The following is a 25,925-nucleotide window of genomic DNA, read 5'->3' on the forward strand; positions in this document are numbered from 1 at the left end:
TATAAAAATATGCTCGTTTTTTTAGTGTAATTTTTTAAAAAAAAATATTTAAGTATGAAAAAGTTATTAACGTTTAAAAATTATGGGTGAATTTGGGTTAAAAGTGAAAATTAAAATAATATATAAGTAATAGATTAAGAGTTATTGTTGTAAGTATTCTTAAATTTTAAATATAATTGAGGGACCAATATTATAACTATATTAAATAAATATCACTTGTAAATCCCTTAATAAAAGGTGTCTTAATTTGTCCATCTTTGATACATTATATATCTATACTATATATAATGCATCAAAGATGGGCAAATTAAGACACTAACTTTTAAGGGATTTACAACTGTTTAAACACAAGTTACAACCTAAAATGAGGGTAAAGTGGTAATTATAGCATTAAATCTCACGTGTTTTTCAATTCCCTTCAAAATACTTACAACATTCCCCCTCAACTTTAATAAACTCTTATAAATATAAAAAATAGTTATAAATTTGGTCCTTCATCTTTTAACCATTTATTCTTTATAATTTCATTTTTAACCCAAATACCCCCACAATTTTTAAACGGTCATAACTTTTTCGCACGTTAATATTTTTTTAAAAAAAATGCACAATAAAAACGAGAATTTAATTCTCTTTAATTTAAGTATGATATTGTCATAGTTTATTTTCAGTTAAAAATAAAATTTTATGTATGGGCATTTGTTGTCCGATTTTGATGGTTAAACTATGAGTCAAGCCAACGGTTTTTTGTCACCGAAAACTGAAACCAGACCGTTGAAAATTGAAAACCAACAAAACCAAACCATAAACAACGGTTAGGTTCCGTTTTCGTTTGTACTTCGATATTAAATTGAGTTTAAAATAAGAACTATGAATCTACTTATAACAATAAATGGTTTCACGGTTACAAACAAAACAACAAGCACCTATAAATCTACGTGATTATCAAGGTCAGTGTTTCCCGCTGCATCGCGCGGGCACCCATCTAGTAGTATATATATGTATGGATGAAAAGCAAACAGAAAAAAGGAATGCAAAGCATGTGGCCAAAAATTAAAAAATAATCCATCACTTTAACAGCCGTCTCACGCGCAATTTCTGAAGACACCATAAAAAAGGCCGACCTTTGCTGCTTTTCAAAATACAATTCCATGAAAACTTTATTGGCCGGTTTCAAGCTTCTCAAATGTGGCGGACCCACATTAAACATTACTCCGTAATTAAACATGCAACAAGACGTTTGCTTACAAAATTTAAAACAAGTCTATTGGATAAATTGTAAGGTGTCAAAACTCAAAGATTACTATGTGACACATTTTACATGGCACCGACAGGGTTGGTTGAGCATGATGAGGACCACAATGGTGATAGTGGTAAGGGCATTAACAATGGTGATAACGGTATGATGGAGGCGATGGTGACGGTGGTTATAGGTGATAAGAGTTATAGCCTATAGGTGATAAGAAACCAATAATTCAAATAGCTCGTATATGGATTGATGGTAATTATGTCGACAAATATTGAAGAACGATTTCGTAACTGCCAAAACAATTTAATATAACAATTTAGTGTTTGTTTTAGATTGTCGATTCTTTTTTATTAAAATAACTAGCTTTCGACCCGTGTAATGCATGAGAAACTAAAAAAATACAATTAAACAATAGAAATTAAATCATTAAATTAAAAAAAACTTATATATTATCAAACTAATTGTTTAATAAGTTCAAGTTATATTTTCTAATAGAATGTTCATACAAATATGTGGTGCATTCTCAAGCAATTTCTTTATAATCACGAAAAAGATGCACCTAGTATTTTATAAGTTGTAATAATATTTTTAATGGAATACCGAATTTTAACAAAATGTGATAAGATGTTTCGTTATAAATAACATAATAAGAGAACATCATATATAAACTTAGCATGATTAAAAGACGCTTTTGTATTGCAGATTTAAAAAAGATGGATGAGAATTCCATGAATCTATGAAGGTTGAATGAATATGTGAGAATAACATTGTTATTTATTCATAATTTATTCTTGTTTTTTTTCTTAGACCTATAAATATCATTCATTAACTTTATCATATTACACTACTAGAAAATTGAGCAATTTCTACCAAAATTTGTTACCAAAGAAATACGGTAGCAAATTTTAGAGACCGATTTAGCAAATTTGCTACCGAAAAGCATAGTTACTTGACACGGTAGCTAAGTGGTCGAAATTTTTACAACTGTTTATTTTCGGTGGCTAGGCGGTCGGAGTTTTTGCAACGGGGGCTAGGTGGTCAGAGTTTTTGCAACCATTTATTTTATTGGTCGGTTAAGCGGTCAGAGTTTTTGCAACAGTTTATTTTAAGTGGTCGGTTTTTCTGCTACCGGTAGCTGGCGGTCGGAGTTTTAGCAACGGGCTAAGCCATCGGAGCTTTTGCAACCCTTTATTTTAAGTGGTCGGAATTTTTGTAACCGTTTATTTTAAGCGGTCGGAGTTTTTCCCAAAATTATTATATGCTTCGCTCATGCTTCGCTGGCACGTGACTTGAAACGTTTTAGATTTTTTATTTCTTATAAGTTATAACCATAAAATTTAAAGTTATGATTCAAAACCCTAATTTTATGAGATCTGCTCAACAACCACCCCCCACCCCAAACCCCCCTTTCCCCCCCCCCCCCCCTCCGACGATCAGCCCGTAAAATCCTAATTCAAAACCCTAATTTTATGATTTAAAGTTACTGAGTTTTTGCTGTCGACCGCCTACATCAGCCGTGGAGCATTACTCGATGCCTCTCGCTCCATCGATTAATTCGTCTGGTACGTTTAGTTTCTCAGTCATTAACACATACATGTTAATTGCCACTCGTAACTATTCGATTTCACAATTTTTTGCCACGGATTTTGAACGATTGTTCGTATTAATGATTAGATTATGAATATGGATCTGCTTAATTTGCATAATAATCATTCGCTAGGTTAGATGGATGTGTTTCGCTCATATGTGATGTTCAGATCAGTCAAAGCTCAAGTCTCTGGTTTGTTTTGTTGAATTATGCCTTCTACTTCACTGTTGAATCAAAATTTATGTATAATTGCTTTGTGTATTGATATTTGACCTAATTTTACTTGATTGTTATGTAATTGAATTATTTAAGCTAATTGTGAACCAGGATTAAGAATTCTTTAGGTATTAGGCCAATCGATTTAGGGAAATAGTGTTACAGAATGCAGGCATTAGGTGCAGCCTGTTACGATTTGTTTGTGACTGATAAAAAACTGATGTGATATAACTTTGGTGCAATTTTTACATAGTACAACTTATTAAGCAAGTGTTCACCGTAAATCATATGCTCATCATAATGTGTTTATGTCAGACCTGTAGTTTCTAAGACCTCTACTTCTATAGCATCTCAGATTGACTTTGTGACTAAAGGAAGCTGGTCACATCTATTACATTTAAAGTGAGGTGATCAAAAGGAGTAATAATTAATTAGTTAAGCAGATAACCGTCTAATCAGTTATTTCTTGTGGCTGACCTTGTGTGGTTTTCAAGCTCAGCTCGTTTATTATTTCTTAACTATTGTATGTACGTTTATTATTATTTTATTTATATAGATATGTATTAGTTACAATTTTTATGTAGAATACAATATTGGTGTTTTGTTAATTAACGGTCCGTTGCTGTTGATTCAGTTAGTTTTTAATAAATTTGATCTCAACATAATTGGTCTCTAGGTTTACTTATATTTGATCAGTGTGTTTTATTATTTTATCTCTTAAGACTGATTAGGTTTAAATATTAGGTCAATTCGTTCCACAAGTTGATCTCATTGATATGTTTCTCACTAGATTTAGGTTTGAATACTTTATATGTTTTGTGTATGGAACTTCTTTGATGCATGATTTAATTGGTTATTTGTGGATTTAGCGCATGATAATGGATGGTTAGTTAATGGAGTTATAGTTGTGATGTAACTGATTTGATTTTCGTATCTTATATGTTGCGTGTTTGATGTTGATTTAGCCGCTTGTATTAGGATTATAAACTCAGTAAACCTGAGAGTATTCTTTTATGAAAAAGGTGAGCTATTTTTTGTTCTCTTGTTACATGTTATATGCAGAGTCTATACGTAAATGTTAGAATAGGAAACTTAAGTTTATAATTGATTCTAAGTCGGCTGCTATGCGTATCATTAACTCTCAACTGCGTGAATTTGTTAACTCTGAGTTTGTGTACACGAGGATTTTTTTCAAAAATCATGCAAAGGTAAATGAGTATAGGTACTAGTAATGCTTCCTTATAACTTCATATGCTTTTAATTGAATATATTTTATAATCCTTTTCTATATTCTCACTATCATCTTCAAATTGCAGATTGTGGATCGGGTTGTTGATTGTGTTCATATTGAAACTGCGAAATTGCTTTTGAGCTGGAATGATTATGTTAACTTAAAGGTATCTTAATGTCAATCATTTACTAATTGGCGTTAATAGTTAGAAATTAGAACTCGATCAACTAATCTGTTTTATCATCTAACGGGTCAAAAGATTTAAAGCATAAGTTAAAAAAGGATATTGACATGTAAAACGTGTTGAAAATTATTCAAGATGCATATCTATTGCATGAAACCTCCTAAATAGCTTAAGTTATATTTTCATAAAAAGTTAATATTATTGAGTATTAAGGCGAATCCCTATGGTTGTTTTATGTGTTGATTTTGACTTAATTTTGATTCGTTAGCATATGTAGAAGCACGATGTAATTGTATTAAGATTCTTGATCTTCTAATTCTTCAAAATCCAAGTTATTATATCACAGATAAATGTTGTTGTCCAGGATTAATACTCACAATGTACTTATATTTTTTTTGAATATAAAACTATTTTCAACTTTTATATTTCATAGAAACATCCAAACGATTTACAATGAAGTGGCAGGTAAGCGGGCAACAAGCTGCGCCGCAACCCCCTTTTGGATAGCAAACCCAATCCGACTAAAAACAAAGTTTTGATTATTATGGGCTGATACGTTACTATACATAACTTTCTGAACCCTATTCAAAAGGTCCACGGCATCCGGAGCTAAGAAACCAAAAGTGTCAAAGGCGAAGGGGATAAACACGTGTTGATTCTCCAAACAAGCTCTCTCGTGTTTAGCAACCTTGCCCGATGCCGCCTTCAATGCTGCCTGCCCTGCTACAAATCTAGTGTCCCTAATCCCAACAAGAGGGGACACTCCTGTGAGGTCGACACAAGCGTGTTTTCCCCCTACCCACCCAAAAACAAGTATATCGGCCGGTCGTAATGTAGATCTTCCTTCTTGAGGATCCGTAAGAAAGTTTACGGGGGCTTCCTTTTTAGCCGAAATTCCGGCTCGTTTAAGAACATCGCATAAAACATCCCTCACCAAATCATGCCTGTACTTAAACCCAGGCAACTCTTTGCAGTGAACCGCATGCTCGCCAAAAGAATCCAAACAAACCTTACGGCAAACCGGGCACGGCTCATCTACCGGAAACAAAGGGATCATTAACCGATACTTCAGGATAGCCCGATACTCCAAAGCCGACATATGTTGGCCCAATCCTTCAATAGGGAGAACACTTAAGAAATCTTGAGACCGAGGAGCCCGAAGACACTCAAATCCGCTTTCTGATTAGGGGATAAATCAAACTTCATTTCCAAACTCTTGATGATTCCACTATAAAGGGCACTCGCCAAAGCATGTTGGGCTTTAGGGGGGCGGTGTCTTTATTAGAGAAACCGCTAATGTCAAAATCGGGAAGTGAAATGTGCAACCGATCTATCGCACTCCCATAATCGGAGTCAAACCCATCAATACCACAACCTCGAAGAATGTGGTCTTGTAATTCCCAAGATTGCGCCCTCGAGGCCACAAACGCATAAGTAGAAACGTCTGAAGCTGAACATAAACCCAAACCTCCAAAACGAGTCGGAAGTGATGCCAACCTCCATTGAAAATCTCCAAAGAAGGGACCACCACAAACCACGATGTCCTCAATTGCCCCCCGAAGGCCATTGTCAAACACAGAAACTGCTTCCCCTACATACACAGGTTGGCATTTTCTGAGACCAAACAACAACATTCCAACTCCCATACACGAGCGGAGCAAAAGGAGCTCGCATAGAGGGTCCCGCAAATGTGGGAGATAGCTCATCAACTCCACAGCTCGCGAAGCCCTTTTCATAACAAGTTCACTGATGAACCCGGCATCCAGGCTAACGGCTCCCCCGAGGAGTTTCACACCTAGCACCGGTCTTCCAATCTCACAGGGAAACACCCTTGCCTGAACCTTAACCCCATTGCACGACGGCCAAAATACTTTGGTTTTCTTAATATTAAGTTCAAGGCCCAGGCGGGGACCCTCCGACCTGATAATATCTAAAGCTTTGGCAACCTCTTTAGAGTCCCCAATAATTGTAGCATCATCTAGGTACCAAGCATGAAAGAGAAGCTTACAGGAACTCTGGACTAGATGAATAAGTAGGTGCAGAACTAAGGCGAAAAGAAGAGGTCCCAAAGGGTCCCCCTGCTGAACCCCAGTGGTGGACCAAATGTGGTCATCCCCCACATATAGCCTGGCCGGTTGCCCATATAAAAAGTTCACCCATAAGGAAATATATGGACATCGGGCCCGAACCTCATTCAGAAGGGCAGTCCTATCCACCAAGTTGAAGGCATTACAAAAATCAATAGTAAGCATAGCCAATGACCCATCAGAATGGAACTTTCTTAAAATGCATCCAAAATATGTTGTGCCCTCAATCCATCTCGTCCGCATGACGTCCCTTTAGGGAAGGATTTAATGCATCCAAGCACACAATCCTCATCAACAACAAGAGGAGGCTCAGAAAGCAATGAAGCAGGCATAACCGGCGGGGGCAAATTGGGATGCTTAGCCACTAACGCTTTCAAAGTGTCATTGCCGAAAGGTGCAACCCCTGAAGAGCATAATACTTTAATGGCGGCAGTAAAATGCCCGTCCGCCACTTTTCGTAAACATTGTTTCACATTGGCGCATACCGCAACATCATCGTGCTTAGCGAGAGGCTCCCCATGACTCGAGTTCACCCCTATAGGTGTGGCAAAAAGGGATAAAATAAGCGCATCAAAACCATCCTTAGCACCTCAACTTGCTAGTGCTTGTTGAATACTCTGACATTGCAAAGACTTTCTATTACCGGACCTGCGCTCCTGACGTTTAGAAGGTCTGAAAACACGTAGCGTGCACCGCGGTAACAAGAAAAGTTTCACCCATGCCTCAACAGAGTCTGGCATAGCAACCACCTTACCCAGAGCCGCAGTTAACGCTTGAGCAAATACCATACGACAACTATGAGGGATGCTCTTAACATTTGTGATAGGAAGAGAGAAGACGCGGTCAAGGAGAACCTCATCCACCGCTATCCCTCCCAAGGGAGCAACATCCCTCATAACATGTGGTTTATCAATCCCCACAATAAACTCCTCCACAGCTCCCACACCCTCGTTGTACTTGGTGACTTCATCAGCATGATGACACGTCCGTTTAAGAGCATTTGGACGCATACACACCCCACATAGCCACTGGTCCGAGGCCTTAAAAGCCTCCCCAACCGAAATAAATAAATCACAATCCGTGGAAATGGCGTCCCGTAGGGTCCCTTTCCGCTCATCCGACGACAAATGAAGTCGTTTGATATGCGCCATTAACCGAGAGATCCCCCTTGACCCCGCCCGTCCATCCGGGCAGAAATTGCTGAACTTTTGTGTAACCAATCGGATTTTTATATTATTATTTTAATAAATCGTTACCCTACCCGTATATATGTTCGGTAAATTTTTATCAATAAAATTACCGCATTTATCGAGTAAACTAATCATTATAATATTATTTTATATACTTATGTAAGATATATATATTTATACCTTTCAAGATATGGCATAAACTACCCTAAACTAAGCTTCAATCTCATTTTTGTATCAATGCATAAAATTCAGGGACTAATATGTAATTAACCAAAAGAATATTATATTCCCATTCAAATCACAGCAGCCCAGACCCGTTTTTAAACCAACCCGCGACCCAAATCGATGTCTTGATCAATAATCTTCGTTGTATATTAGGAATTGATTTGTTTAGATCGTTTATACGCGTGAAATGAACCCCACCGACGTAAATAATTAGGAAACTATGACCAATGTGATTCGAATTTACTTATTTACGAAATCGGGTTTAACTCGTAAACCATAAACATATTAACCATCGATGTTTCTTCAATTAATCCTCCCTACACCCTCCTTAAGCCGTCGCGAGCCTAACCCCTCTATTCATCTGTGCTATCGTGGCCTGCAATGATCTCTACAGTCGTTGTTTGAGCCGCGGCTATGTAGTCATCGTTCACCATCAATCCATCACTATTTCTGGTAATTGTTATATGTTTCTTGATCGTTTTTACTCTTTAATCAAAAGACCTAACATAATACTATCAAATACTAAACCGATTGATCGATTGATAAAGTTAGGGTTTGGTTTGAATTGAGATGAACAGCTTAATCAGATTTTAAATTATGGTTTTCAATTCGTAAACAAGAGAGGCACCTGCCCTAGTGGCTGGCGCAACTTTGGTTGGGACTTGACAGCCGGCTCTCGCGCGGGTTCGAATCTCATAAGGCCCTATTTTGGTTTTTATTTTTTTAAAATCATGTTTTAAGCATTTTAAATAGTAAATATTAATACTAATTAATACTAATAACAAATAACTATTTCTTTTATGTAACCGACACATCTGGCTGGACGTTTTTGTCATTTGATTATATTTGCAAACTTCATATATATATATATATATATATATAATGTATAATGAAAATGATTTTAATAAATATATGAGATATATTGGTTAAACTAAACTCGTCAAAGGTTCATAAATAAATCTTTATTTAAACATTGTTATTACATATTACAGTCATTTACTTAGGCATTCATATATTTGTATTATAATTGACATTATTATTATTATTATTATTATTATTATTATTGTTAGTAGTAGTAGTGTATTCATATTATGGTAATTTTATAAAGAATTATTAATGATAATTCTATAAACTACTGATATCAATAATATTGATTTTTTAATAAAAATAACGATAGAAATTACAATCAATAATCATTCTAATCCCACCCATAACTCAAATCATATCGAAACTTTTATACGTGTTGACTCATTATTAATTATTCTATTATATTAATTTTATTTAACTATGAATCCTTGTCGATGTATCCCGAATGATTTGTCTTTCTCACATCATCCTTTGTCTTTCGTTCATCCGATCAGGTGAGTAATCACTCCCCTATTTTACTTGTTTTCAAACGTTTTGGTGACACTTGCGTACCACTTATCATATTATTTACCTTATTATTTCTCAAACGCAAACTGTGATCTTTGTGTTGTGTATCAATTGAATGACTGTTTGTTACTTGCTATATGCTTACTTGCTTACTTGAATCGCATTTGGAGAGGTCCAACATAATCTCATTATAGTATGATCATACGACCGTCGTAGTGGCTGGAGCCCGATCGCATTGGCAATGGTTTCACCGACACTCATTACTTGCTTAACACTTTCATTGTTTATACTCACAGATAACAGTTTTGCTTATTTTTACTCTATTATTTATATCATTATATATTATCATTTTGTTTGTGTCAAAACTGGTGAATCTACTCACTCAACATGTGTTGTTGACAAATATATATATTTTGTACGTATTTGCAGGTTTTAGACTGGATTGCTTATCGAACTGAAGCTCACGTAGAGATAACCTTAGGATGTTGAACATAAACAAGAATAGTTGGTTTTGTATTGTAATTTTCTCTATTTTTGTTGTACTTAAATATTCGTTGACAATTAATAAATTAATTAGATATTGTCGCTTCACAATTGCATGATAGTACCTTGCGAGCTGTGGCAATCAGCTCACGCCCTGACATTTCCGCTTTAGGTTGGGGTGTGACAGATTGGTATCAGAGCCGAAGGTTTAAGATAGGTCGTTAGTGGTGCCTTAGTAACATGCTTAGGAACCCCATATGTTCTTATTTGTTTACCTGATGTGTTCTATTTGATTGTTTACAGCTTACATAATTACTTGTTAGATTAAATACTTATTTAACTACTTAGTTAATTGTTTACTTTATTATCATGCACACACAACTCCGAAGCTATGCTTCACTCTCAAAATATTTTATTGCTCCGAGACTATGTCTCATTCTCAAAATATATTTATAACCTAGAGGCTATGTCTCAAACTTAAATATTTCTATTGAATTTATTAGATTGCCTTTTATTGTCGAAAATTTTCTTGAAAATTTCCTAGCTTTGTTTTTGCCCTTTTTCACTTGTAACTAGGGAGTGTGACAAGATTCCCCGTCATTGTGGAAATTGACATGTGACCGACATTTTAAGCGTTTAGCGTAATCAGCTAAACGGTTACACCATTTATTGTGTGTTATAGTTTTTAAAATTTCTAGTCGGGTGAAAAACCCATGGGACGCCATGGACACACCAACTGTACATTTGCACCATTTGTTATATTTGCGATATTTTGTTGGACAATTATCATCCGTGGTGATACACTAGATGTTCAACTACTTACGCTTGAGTTCGTTTATTCGTTATTTAGTTTGGTCGGTCAAATCGCCATGTAACGCTCATGGGTCGACAAACTCAATAGATTAATTGATTCGTTAATTAAGTTGGGCCATTCAAATTGCCATGTAACGCTCATGGGAGGCCAACTAACACATTTGTTTTGGTTTTGGTATGCTAATAAGTTGGGGAAACAAAATGCCATGGAAAGCTCATGGGAAACCCAACACCTCGAAGAACATTCGTTAATTGTTTTATTTGTTTGATTTCATACGAAACAATTTATGATTTGATTTACCTATTCAATTATTCTATTATTAAATTATTCAATTCCTTACTTACTAAATCATTTTTGAATCAAGATCTATTGATTCGATCTACTCATACACTCAAAACATTTTTATTCTCCTGATCGGATACAAATTCTTCGTTTATCTAGAATCGGTTATCACAAGTCAAACAAAACAATTTACACTCATTGAAATCGGTTTTACCTATTCATCTTATCACATTATCATAATATCAATACCTCAATTAATTTAAATATTATCGTACAATTTAAGAATCACATGGCTTTCTTATACTCATGGTATCACATGTATAACTTATTAAACATATTTCAGGCATTCAACCACAAATTCTAATTTGTTAAAAACATATTAAACTTTGATAAAACTTTTCTCTCGTCAATTCAACTCATCGATTATCGATTCTAACTTATCTTTAAGTAATAAATAAACATCAACATAGCATATTTCTAAGTTTCGTTTTACACAATAACTCATATGAAATCTACACAACTATCCAACCTTCTCATTAAATCACATCTTTATTAATCATAGAATGTTTTCCTCAACATTAATCGTTTATTTTATGTAACCGCCTCATGACCACATGTTTAGTCAAGGAGATAGCTCCTGCGATCTCTAAAATATAAACTCAATTTCCAAAACATAAATGCAATAAACTAAATCTTGTCCATTAAACTAATTGTTGGTAATTTCAATTCATTTACCTCTACTTATTCTCATAATAACAACAATAACAAACGCAAGTCCTAACATCAACTATATGCCATTAACCAAATTAACAATCAATCTCAGCACAAATCATAGCGTCTCAAACAAGAAACTTCACGTCAAAATTCACTCGTTATGCTTCGCTTGCCACTATCACTTTCCAATTCAATCCTCACCTCATTTTGTACCCAATGTAATCGCTTGGTTATCTTGTTCATATTTGCCACATATCACGAGACATCCCACAATGGTCTATGCCATCGACTTAGCTTTATACACCTGTTGCGCATGCCTTCTACAATTATGGAGACCCTAATCACCTACGCACCGCGTTGTTCTTTACTAATTCATGCCGAGTTCAAATTATACCGGCACCGTACCATACTACCCATGCTCATTTAGCTTAAACCTACCAACCCTATGTCTCTCAGGCTTTCTTCATGTTGGTGCATGTTTTGTAACAGATGATCTTTTGTGTTTGTTAGAATTGAGAGCAACGGTCAAAGGGGAGTCTGTTGTTGCATTTTGTGACCGTCGCTATGCAATTCTGATTAGCGGAAACGAAGTACGAAGTTAGAACAACTTCGCCATAGGCGAAGTTATAACAACTTCGCCGTAGGCGAAGTTGTAACTTCTGCCGTAGGCGAAGTTGTAACAACTTCTGCCGTAGGCGAAGTTAGAACAACTTCGCCTACTGGCCCAAGCCCAAGCCTGCGAAGTTGTTTCGATATATATATACGTGTCTTGTTTAGGTTTGAGTATCCAGAAAGTTAGAGTTTTGAGTGATCAGTTTATTTGTCTAGAGAGAAACCGAGAGGGAGAGTCGTGTGGGACGGCCCGAGGTAGAGCTCACCTCGGGTCGGCCGTGTTTTTGTTTATGTTCGGTATGTAACGAGTTATGATTACTATATGAAAGGATCTGCAGATGTGTTTATCCCATTCGTGTGTTTGTTCGTGTGTTTGTTTGTGTGTAATCGTGTTCTTCGTCTTCTACACCATAAACGAGTCTAGGAGGATTCCGCACTCCTAGACCTCGTGCGGATCTCGTATCGATCGGTGACGCCCCGCGCGGGGGGACTTACACTTCATGTAACAACGTTGTCCTCGCTTATTCGATTCTAGACTCGCAAGACTTAATTTCATCAAGCTTACCTTAGTCAAACATCGTTTTCACAAAACTATTCGAGGTGCCCCAAATCATTCGATCTTAATTATTTTAAGTTCTCATAAGCTCAATTAACAAAGGTGTTTTGAATTAAACCAATCGTAGTTATGTTTCCACAAAGAAGATTTTTATCGTCTTCATCATTTTCTGTCTAAACGTATTTTGTATTCAGTTATACCTTAAACGATTATTTGTCTAAATTAGTTATTTTGGAACAAACCCAACTTGGAAAATCCATCATTTTAAGTATTTTCTTTTCCGAGTACAATAAAATTTTTTCTTATCTTTCCCAAAGATCAATATCGTTGGTTGCCGTACTTATCTATACTTTTGGTTTCACTTAATAAAAAATTATAGGATTTGGTTCATTAACATTTCGTCAACTGATCAAAATATTTAGATCCTCATAAATCGAAATAATTTTTATTTATTTATTTATTATTATTATTATTATTATTTATTTATTTATTTATAAAAGTCACAATTTCGACAGTCAGTTATTAGTTGACCATATTATTCAATTTGTTTTTTTTCTCATTTACCTTGTTTGCTTATTAAATTATTGACAACGTGTCAATTTCTACTCTCAACTTTGATTTTTAACATTTTTGTACGTCGTGTATTTATAGATCTCATGCATTACAATTTACCTTTCATCTTATACATTTTTTTATTGTTGAAATTGAATTGTTATAGTTCTATTATTAATTGAACTTGTCATTATTTAAACAAATTTATTTCCCCTATAAAATTTTACTTTCCATTCTTTAAGTTAATTTTAACTATAAAAAAATGAATTTCATTGAATTCCCCTGGTGATTTAATTGGAATTTTATTATTAATTTTCACTATTACCTAATGGCATTTGCGTTATTGTTGTCGAAAACTTGCGGTGGTTCGTCGGTATCTCAACAATCTATTTTCACTCTGGTTAGATTTCGTTATTTAGTTGGAATCGCACGTTGGTTCGTAGATATTTCAGCTCCTTACTTCAATTTTTAATACATCTTGGGAATTTAAAATGTTTCGATGATTTCTTCAGTTGTTGTTGGAATAGTTATGGTGGTTCATGCATTTCCAGCTCCGCGTTTTCTTCTATTTAAATATATTATTTCTCAACTCGCCTATGTTTTCCATTATTACTTTAATATTCATTGTTTATTTAATCTTTCATGATAAACTATGAATATTGCAGCTTCTTTATTTTAATTTTAACGATGTTATGGAGATAGGAAAATCCCTTGTAAATTGGGGATATTCTAATGACCCACTTTATACTATATCCTATTTTAAAGATTTAATTGGAATAGGAATATCTCGGTGATTCGTGAATATCCGCTTCCCAATTTCATATATTTACAGTTTGTTTGTATACATTAATATTTGCATTAATATTTTTGCATTCTCAATTACTACTACCAGTATTTTAATATTATAATTTACCTCACATCAAATACACAATTGCGATATTTCAATGTTGTATAAAGTTCTCTTTAAATTTCATGAGTTTCTCATTTAACTAAGCTAAATCCCTCAAAGTCATCGTTTATCTTGTTCAAATTTGTACTCACGGTCTTATGAATTCTACCTCAAATGTTGCAATATTTAAAAATTTCACAGGTTATTATTCGCCTACAATTATCAATTAATTCCTTCATAAACTTTTGTTGATGTTATCCTTGCAATCATAGAATTTTTGGTAAGTTCACGTAAATTTGTTAGTTGGCTCGTATCCCCACTCTCTTTCTTCACAATCAATTTTGTCGACGCATCATATATCCCAACTTCAATGTTTCGTTTCTCTTAACTTTTAAGTTACTTTAAAATTTTCACTAATTTCATTAATCAAACTTGAAAGTTCACCTAAATTGCGTTATTAGAAATATTTTATAAAATCTTCTGATTTTACATATATAATAAATCAACTCCCAATTGTCTTATAATATGTTAACACTTTCCTCATATTTATAATAAATTAATAACTTTTCTCACAAAATCATACATTTCGAATATTTTGTAAACCACACGATGGGACGAGTTATGTGGACCATCCGACGACCAAAGTAATTATGGAGGCCTACATAATTATCGAAGTCCTCGCATGGAAATCATAATGCGTGCAATTGTGTGTCATAATATAGAATCGAAAGTATTTGAGATAACGGTACAAATGTAGAGATGATAAGGACATGGTGGATACGCCGCTGGTACATCCTATATATAAGTGTCCTTATCGGATTTTCACTTGGAGCGTTATTTTACCTATTCAAGTTCTGTGTTATGATAAATTTTTAAATTTTCTTTTAAAATTTTCTTTTCCTCAAAATTTAATGGTGTTGTTATGGTATTCTTTAATTTCGGAACGGAATTTCCTAAAGTAGGGGAGATTGTAACAAATCGGATTTTTATATTATTATTTTAATAAATCGTTACCCGACCCGTATATATGTTCGGTAAATTTTTATCAATAAAATTACCGCATTTATCGAGTAAACTAATCATTATAGTATTATTTTATGTACTTATGTAAGATATATATATTTATACCTTTCAAGATATGACATAAACTACCCTAAACTAAGCTTCAATCTCATTTTTGTATCAATGCATAAAATTCAGGGACTAATATGTAATTAACCAAAAGAATATTATATTCCCATTCAAATCACAGCAGCCCAGACCCGTTTTTAAACCAACCCGCGACCCAAATCGATGTCTTGATCAATAATCTTCGTTGTATATTAGGAATTGATTTGTTTAGATCGTTTATACGCGTGAAATGAACCCCACCGACGTAAATAATTAGGAAACTATGACCAATGTGATTCGAATTTACTTATTTACGAAATCGGGTTTAACTCGTAAACCATAAACATATTAACCATCGATGTTTCTTCAATTAATCCTCCCTACACCCTCCTTAAGCTGTCGCGAGCCTAACCCCTCTATTCATCTGTGCTATCGTGGCCTGCAATGATCTCTACAGTCGTTGTTTGAGCCGCGGCTATGTAGTCATCGTTCACCATCAATCCATCACTATTTCTGGTAATTGTTATATGTTTCTTGATCGTTTTTACTCTTTAATCAAAAGCCCTAACATAATACTATCAAATACTAAACAGATTGATCGATTGATAAAGTTAGGGTTTGGTTTGAATTGAGATGAACAGCTTAATCAGATTTTAAATTATGGTTTTCAATTCGTAAACAAGAGAGGCACCTGCCCTTGTAGCTGGCGCAACTTTGGTTGGGACTTGACAGCCGGCTCTCGCGCGGGTTCGAATCTCATAAGGCCCTATTTTGGTTTTTATTTTTTTAAAATCATGTTTTAAGCATTTTAAATAGTAAATATTAATACTAATTAATACTAATAACAAATAACTATTTCTTTTATGTAACCGACACATCTGGCTTGGACGTTTTTTTCATTTGATTATATTTGCAAACTTCATATATATATATATATAATGTATAATGAAAATGATTTTAATAAATATATGAGATATATTGGTTAAACTAAACTCGTCAAAGGTTCATAAATAAATCTTTATTTAAACATTGTTATTACATATTACAGTCATTTACTTAGGCATTCATATATTTGTATTATAATTGACATTATTATTATTATTATTATTATTATTATTATTATTGTTAGTAGTAGTAGTGTATTCGTATTATGGTAATTTTATAAAGAATTATTAATGATAATTCTATAAACTACTGATATCAATAATATTGATTTTTTAATAAAAATAACGATAGAAATTACAATCAATAATCATTCTAACCCCAACCATAACTCAAATCATATCGAAACTTTTATACGTGTTGACTCATTATTAATTAATCTAGTATATTAATTTTATTTAACTATGAATCCTTGTCGATGTATCCCGAATGATTTGTCTTTCTCACATCATCCTTTGTCTTTCGTTCATCCGATCAGGTGAGTAATCACTCCCCTATTTTACTTGTTTTCAAACGTTTTGGTGACACTTGCGTACCACTTATCATATTATTTACCTTATTATTTCTCAAACGCAAACTGTGATCTTTGTGTTGTGTATCAATTGAATGACTGTTTGTTACTTGCTATATGCTTACTTGCTTACTTGAATCGCATTCGGAGAGGTCCAACATAATCTCATTATAGTATGATCATACGACCGTCGTAGTGGCCGGAGCCCGATCGCATTGGCAATGGTTTCACCGACACTCATTACTTGCTTAACACTTTCATTGTTTATACTTACAGATAACAGTTTTGCTTATTTTTACTCTATTATTTATATCATTATATATTATCATTTTGTTTGTGTCAAAACTGGTGAATCTACTCACTCAACATGTGTTGTTGACAAATATATATATTTTGTACGCATTTGCAGGTTTTAGACTGGATTGCTTATCGAACTGAAGCTCACGTAGAAATAACCTTAGGATGTTAAACATAAACAAGAATAGTTGGTTTTGTATTGTAATTTTCTCTATTTTTGTTGTACTTAAATGTTCGTTGACAATTATTGTCGCTTTACAATTGCATGATAGTACCTTGCGAGCTGTGGCAATCAGCTCACGCCCGACATTTCCGCCTTAGGTTGGGGTGTGACATTTTGGATAATGTTGTTGATGAGGTAACTAATTAACTATCAGTCATGTGTTGTTGTTTATTGTTGAAATTGTATTCTAATAAACCCTACAGAGTTACTATTCATAATGTAATTGTATCAAGATTGATTCTTGTTTACTGAAGTAGATGCAGACTCAGTCATTGTTTGATAAGCTCTCTGAGCTTCAAGTTAAGAAAAGAAATAACTATGTAGAAAATCAAGCTGGACCATCATGGGCAGGAGGTGAAAATGGTTTACAAAATCAACATCCTCAATCTCAAAATTTTTTCTAGCTATTGGATGGCCACCCCAATTTAGAGATCAGGTAAACTTGTTGATAATATATTTTGGGTGCTTAATTTGTTCCTTTCACCGGTCTATTATTTATTTCTCAATGCATCCTTTTTTCATATGATTAAGAACTAAATTGATTTTGATTGACTAAATTTACAGTATAACACACTTGGTTCTAGCCAATTAACATCTACAACAAATGTAATGCACAATTTGACTGGATTAGTCTCTAGATGGATGCTTTGACTTTGACATGGTTGGAAGGTAAGTTTGTTCATCCTTTCTCTTTAAATCGTGTTCTTAAAGGTTCTAATTATATATTTTTGGTTTAAAATTTGTTACTCATATAATTAGGAATAAACTGATATATTTGTACTTTTTGAAATTTTCAAGTAGATATGAACATCTCTCACTTGACACATGTTAGTGAAATGGAGACAAGGATAGAAACTTTAGCAAGGATCAGCACCGTATTAAAAGTAGTCACCAAGAATAAGGTAACTTTAACCGAGAAAACGATCATACACTAACAATTAAACGAACGAGGTTTTCTTGTTCGTTCTTTTATTAAGAAAGTGAGTGTCTTATGATTTGTTTTTGTTCATTTGTTAATAATATAAAGAAAGGTTCACATGGACATACCGCATAAATATGTTGCCAAAAATTTTTTTAAAACTGAACTGTAATAGGCCTAAAACTTAAATTGAATATGTAAACAAAAGAACTTAAACAAATGTAAACTGACAAACATAAATGAACATAAACAAGAGAAGAAAAATGGACATTTACGAACATAAGACATGCGTTCATGTTTGTTCAAATTCTTTATTATTTTGTACAATTCTTTTTGTATAATATGCTCAAATTTTTAAGCATATTCCTGGTTTTAGTTAACTTCTAAAATACCCTTGGTCACCGATATTTATCTAAAACTCAGTTTTCATCACAAAACATGTTGGACATGTTCTAATGTATCGTGTTGACTTATTTAGAGTATCATATTGATATTAGGGTGCTCGGAACCTAAATAGTAGCTTCGGTTCGTTTTGGGCCCGTTAGCACCTTTTGTACGGTTTAAAAAATGGCATATAAAACACTTAAAACAGCTTTTGGACAGCTTGTTTGTCTACACTAACCCCATCATAAATATAATTCCTGGACATAAAAAGATGTCATACATGGGGTGGCTGTGTTTTAGGGTCGTTTCTTTGGGTTTTACAGGTTTTAAAAGTGAAATTTTTGAGGAGTTGCGCCCGGAAAGGACAAAGATAAGGCAGAAAAAGATGCTATGCACAATATGATGACAAAGATTGAAGTTATGTTAGTAACTATAGCTAAAAGATAGAATATAAACACTTAAATTTGATTGTTTGGATGTATGATGATATATTATTTGACATTTTAATTTGTTATTTTAAGTTGCATGTTTTTATATAATTTTGAAACTTTAATAAATGCTTAATTATAAAAATATGAACATTATTAGCAGCTGAAACGGAAAAAAATATACATTAAAAAAATATTTTGGCCACAAATTTGCGACAGCTTTTACGGTAGTAAGATTTGCGACTGCTTTTAAGGTAGCAATATTAGCGACGGTGGCTATTTTTGCGACCGCGTTTCTAGTAGCAGATTTTGCGACCGCTTTCATGGTAGCAAATATGTTTGATTTGCGACCGTTTATAAGATAGCAAAATCTGTTCGCAAACGTGTAGAATCGGTCGCAAGTTGGTCGCAATAGGCATTTGCGACGTGTGTTTTTCCGACGACAATTTTGGTCGCAAAGTGGTCGCAACAGGGCAACTGCTACCGCTTTGCGACCGAAAATGCCGTCGCAAAAGCTCACTTTTCTAGTAGTGTTAAATCTTCTACACTGAAATGTGTTTATAAATTGATTTAATAAGAAAAAAAATGTAAATATGATTTTATAAACATATAAATATTTATATTATACATACATAAATATCCGCACATTTTTAATCTCTATAATTTAGGTAATTAGTTATTTGATTAAAGATTAATTCATATGTTTTGATTACACTGATATAGATAAGTTTTCACTAAAACTAGAAAAAAAGTTTGAGCGGAAAATTTTGGCTAAAATGAATTTCTAAGTGACATGCGTCCCCAGTTATTTTACTTTATTAAAATAGGTAGATAAAAAATTAGTTGCATCTGTTTTGATTTAAGATTTTATGAAAGAAACTTTTAGGACACAATTTTGGTATATGATTGATACTAAATATCTTATGTTAGAGTTTTATATAAACTTTCGCAAGAACAAATTGTTTAATTCTTTCACCATGTGTCATGTGATATCATAGTTTCTTGCTTTCACCTTGTGTCAGGGTATCATAGTTTGTTGGTATAACGTATTTGTTGGTATAACGTAACGACTTAACGATTTGCAAACAGTTGCAATAAATTCGTAAACAAGTTAAACGTAAGCACTATAAAATATACTAGTTGCACTAGGGGTGTCTTAAGCATGGCAAATGAATAATTGCACTTAGTTATTTTCCATTGTAAACTTGTTCATGGAGTCCTTGGTATGACTTCGTGTTGAATGCTTACATTATTTCATGGATCCATTAATTAATTCATCTTAGTGGTAAGATACGTAAGGTTAAACCATCGCTCAAATCAAAGTTCTTACAACCTAGTGGAATTAAGGCGTGTAATAAAGATGTAAGTTTTATAATGGTCGAGTGCTCTTGTTTCATTATGGACACTGATGTTGATTTAGTACGTTTAGAATGGACGTAAGTTGATCGTTAAAAAAAAACTCATCGAAGAATCAAACTACTATGTGTATGTGTGCTTTTAGCCATGATGATAAAAATGAAAATGATGTGAACACAACTTTTTTTAACGTTTTTATGTATCATTTGGATAATCGTTTTGTGATACAAGTGCTTTTATTAAAGAGGTAAATCTTGTGAACTCACCGAGCCTTATAAGTTTATAGCTAAGTTCATGGGCGTGACATGTTTTTAGAAGAAAACATATTAAAAGAAACTATTCGATTGTGAAAGTGACGTGGTTAACAAGACTAGGGAGCAAATGGTGTTCTAGACTTTCTTAATTAGTCAGTAGCTACGTTGAATATTAGTTACACCAAACACATGAGCTAATCAACTAATACTTGACATTGTTTAGTTACCCTAACTTGTAAAATCATTTAATCAAGGTTTGAGTATATGCACATTTTATTTAGATATAGGCATATAGCTTGAGTCTTGAGACAGGCATACTATACGGTTAATTGATGGAAATAATAATATTTAACAATTAAGGGAAACATCTATAATAATAATATATATAAATAAACGAAGACATAAAAATCCTATGTATCGCGATATGGTCGCTTTCCCTTTTTTGGAGTCATCAGATTTGCTTGATTTTTAAATTGAGGCTTCTCATGCATTTGACCCGAATTCATGGGTATGGGTCTTACCAAACCCAGATATTTCTTAAACGGGTTATAACATCTCATTAAATTAAAAATTATTCTCACCAAATTATTGATGTAAAAATCCTATAAAATAGGATATAATAAAAAATAATATCTTATTTCTTTTAAAAGATATATATATATATATATATGTATATATATATTATTTACATTAAAAAACCAATTTGATAGTAAAAAAAAAAACGGGTCTTGAGTCTCATCAAACTATAAGTATATTATTAACTTTCATAAATATTATTTATAATTAAAAAACTAATTTTATAGTAAAAAAAATAAACGGGTCTTGGGTCTCATCAAAACCATATAGCTTTTAAACCAGGTTATAACATCTCATATATTTGTGAAACAATTTATAATCAAACCATAAGTATATTATTAACTTTCATACAATAAAAAAAATATAAATTCAAAAAATAAATAAATATTAGAATAAACAATATAAAACAACCACCGTAATACGGGGGGATAAAAACTAGTAAAAACAATAAACTTATCATACATTGTTAAGAGATAAATGATGTACAATAGTGTAAAATATAATTTAAGTATTTATTTAGTTATTTCAGTTCTTCAATTAGTATTTAGTAGTTATCATTAACAAATAAATGGTTATGAATGATTTTAGTGATTTAGTTGGTTTTAAATTGTGAGGATTAATGTTGGAGTGAGAAGTGACAAAATATTATACGTTTTATTTTAGTACTAGGTTATTGTCCCGTGGGCGCCACGGGTGGAAATATAGAAATCGTCTAATAAACACATTTAATTTCGAACGACAATATTTCTCATCCTCGAAAGTAAGTTAATAGAACTTGTCTAAATTCAAATGATAGACAAAGAGTCAAAGTCTATTAAATCAGATTTTGGATATAATGAATTGTTAATTAGAAGATCATCGGAATTTGTACATTCATATGTCGTCATTTGACCCCCCCCCCCCAACATTCCCTTCACCTATATCCAATAGTCAATTCACAAATTATTTTATCTCTTCAACAGGATTGACATCTAACTGTGAGCCTCGTGTTTTTTTGATAGTTTAAGTACCTTGTGCTTTTACAAGGTGTATGAAGAACTACTTAAAGTGTAATTTAAAATAAACATGAAGAAAATTCTATACAATTTAACTATTTATTTAACAAAAGTATCATAAATTTAGTATCTACAACTCCCTAAACACTTCCTTGTATAATTAATATGTTATAAACAAAATGGATTCATATGTTATAAACAATTACAAAAGTTTAAATAAACATATATGTTATAATAATAACATATAAAATGATTCATAAGATTTTATTCCGATCCCAACATCAACTATAACATCTTTTGTTTTAGACTTTATAATTACTTTTAAAACTGCACCGTCAACACTGTCATAAAGATCCTTGATGTTCCTCTTTAGATTTGTTAACAAAATTTGCTCAACAATTTTCATATGAGTAGCACTATTCTTACCAATGGATATCCTCTCCTTCATAACAAAAGAGAAGTTAAAAATACAAAAGTAACAGTCCCATATCACAGATATTAAACATACAAATTAAAAGTTTCCAATATTGTATTGACGGTGTCTTAGGATTGGATATCACCAATGCTAATCTGGTTTAATTCGGGCATTTCAACCATTTAAGTAAGAAAAAATAAGCAAGTATTTTAATCTATACAACAAATAATATGATAACATTTATAATATTAATAATACCACTTCGTTGTTAAATCTTTGTTCCAAACACTCCAGAAACAATATATCATTAGCAAACTTATCAATATTAAAATACGTTGCTCTTTAAAAATTGTTGTCGACCAAGATGAGTAAGTATTCATTTCAAAACATAGCATTTCCAAACTGCTGTAATTTCATATAATTTAAAAACCGTGTGAGTTATTTTTGAAACAATATTACGTAACATTAATAAAAGAATCTAATTTATGAATTATGGAAATGTCAAAAGTCATTTACTTAAAAATCTCTTACAAAAAATTAAATTTAAGAAAATATTTAATTATGGATTATATATTAAGTTAATATATAATAAATAATTAAGTTGTTTATTATATATTAAAATTTATATCGTTATATAGTTTTACAAAATTAATACACCTTTATTTTAAATTTTAAAATGTCGTTAATTTGGATGCATATTTTGATAAATATTATTGATTAACATTTAATAGTATTAAATGTGGGTGATGTGTATTATAGAAAATTTTTGAAAATATCATTATGTATTTGGAAAACTGTAATCTATATTATAGAAATTATAGAGACTTGGTCAACATATTAAAGTTTGAGAAAACAATCTATATTAAACTTGAATAAAAACTTAAACGAATAATAATGCAAAAAAAATCTATATTAATATTGAATAATAATAATAATCTTGTGAACAATATATGTAAAGTAAATAATATGAATATAAAAAAAACATTGTAATGTTTTTCGTTACAAATATTCCATTAAAATGGATTTAGTTTGAACTTATGCTATTTAAGTTATTCAAATTCGATTTTTGTAACAAATAAGGAAAGTCAAACTATATAATTGTAATAATGAGATTTTTAGACTAAGATAAATATATATATATATATATATATATATATATATATATATTAAATTGTACATGTTCAGACTAAGATATAATAATAAATTTTTGTAAACTAAGTATATATGAGTAATAATCGGTTTCTATAATACCATATTAAATATGTATAAAAATATAAAATGTAAACTAATATAATATTGAAAAGTATAATGATGTTTTAACTTGGACTGAATATTTTTGACTTAATTGGACATTGACAAAAATAATAGAGTAATGATTATGCTACTATATGTAATTTAATGTACATTATAATCTTGCTTGAATATATTATAGAATAATCAATTAAAATCCATTTCCGGAATATAGTATAATTATTTAGCTTACATAGATTGTGAAAAGAAATATACATCAATATTAAAAAAGAAATATACATGAATATTAAAAAATAAAAAACATACATCTTATCAAGTAATACTTAATCCATAAAATCTTCTTTTCTCATTAAAAAATTCCTAAAATTAAAAAAACAAATCCAATCTAAATTTTGGATTGGATTAAGACAACCTAAATGACTTTTGACATATATTAAGACAACCTAAATTTTGTTGATCATCCGTATAAAAAATATATAAAAACACAATAAAATTAAATGTATAATATTAATCAAGGGGAACTTGTGTTCACAACTTACAAATGTATATTAGAAAAACAAAATGAGAATATTGTTTTGAGTCATACTCATTTCAAGCAAAAAATCTTGCTCATGGGATCTTTTACTTCTTTCATAAAATTTAAAAAAAAATTCCTAAAACTAAAACACAAATCAAAACTATGAATGTACAGATTTAGTTTTCCCTTGATCATGACCATAATACCAAAGATACCACTTAACAAACTTCTTCAACCCGGTCGCCAATTCGTCATCGGCTTATACCCAAGTTCCCGTCTAGCCAAACTTTTATTCGAGTGCGTAAATAGAACATCAATATAACAATCAACGACCTATTCTCACCAAGCCACACATCATGCTTGGGGATGCAAGCCTTCCTTACATAAGCTTGAATTCTGTTACCCTGATACATTATTATTTACATTAGTACAAAATTGTATGAATAATATAGTTAAATTAATGAATGTGTAACAATACCATTTCGTCTTGCAAAATCATTTTTTCGACCAATCTTCTCTGGGCTTTGAATTATCCTTGAGACGCCATAGTTTTAAATACGCACCTTGAGGACATGGTCACTGTTTAGCACATTCAATTGGTTCAACATTGTGATGTTTGTCGGCTCCATCTTCCTAGTGGTGATAAATTAAGAATAAACAAATTATTAATTTTGGAACAATAACACTTTTAACCAAAAAACTATAAAACATAATGAATTATATAAGCATGACAAAAAATATAAACCTTACAAACAAACAAATTCGTTTTTTTGCTAAATATGGTGTGATAGTGTAAGAATTCTTGTGTCAAAGTCATAGTATTTATACATAAGAAGTAAAGGATTGAATTTTTGGAGTTTTGAATAAATAAGGAAGATATAAATGTAATTAATTAAAAACATAAAATTAGGGATTTTAAATTTGAATGAATTATGGACGAAAATTAGGAGATGTTAATTAGGGGATTTTCAAAATTTGAAATACTTGAATGTAATGTACCTAAATTATACTATAAATACAAAATAATTAAAATTGATATATTTAAATCTACACCAAATTTCAACCTACAGCATTAAATTATTAATGTAGAAAAATAACTTACTCATTTATTTATTAACATTAATACAATTAATCATCAATTCAATAATTGATTATCAATTACCATATATCTAAAATTATAATAAATTATGATATATTTAAAACCTTAATCATATGGTTGAAATTTATAAAAATAATTAACATAATATAATTAATCAGCAAATCAACATAAATAACTTACTAACTTTTTTATTCGTTACCATTAATATAGTTTCAATTTAATCAAAATACAAAAAATAAAACATGATGATTTAAGTAAGAACGTTAAAACTCTAATTTGTATTATAATTGTTACCATTATGGATTTGTAACTCAATTGTTATTGTTAAACAATAATAAGTCAATGGATTTGCATTATAATTGTTAAAACTTAATGACCGTAATTAATTAATTTGTCAATGGGTCA

The 25,925-nt window shown here is 31.8% G+C and overlaps 1 long non-coding RNA gene across 2 annotated transcripts; it reads left to right on the forward strand.

Moving 5' to 3' along the window:
- The first annotated feature begins 2,670 nt into the window (after positions 1-2,670).
- Positions 2,671-18,370, forward strand: LOC143595418 (uncharacterized). 2 transcript variants are annotated; one of them, XR_013146523.1, is made up of 4 exons: positions 2,671-2,812; positions 17,637-17,762; positions 17,891-17,995; positions 18,125-18,370. It is a non-coding gene; the product is annotated as an uncharacterized LOC143595418 (long non-coding RNA). The 2 variants fall into 2 exon arrangements; XR_013146522.1 differs by having other exon boundaries at positions 18,128-18,370.
- Positions 18,371-25,925: the final 7,555 nt, after the last annotated feature.

The sequence above is a fragment of the Bidens hawaiensis genome, unplaced genomic scaffold (genome assembly GCF_021521415.1).
Source record: "Bidens hawaiensis isolate Kalapana, Puna unplaced genomic scaffold, B.hawaiensis_p1.1 tig00001721_1, whole genome shotgun sequence".
In the NCBI taxonomy this organism is placed as follows: Eukaryota; Viridiplantae; Streptophyta; class Magnoliopsida; order Asterales; family Asteraceae; genus Bidens; species Bidens hawaiensis.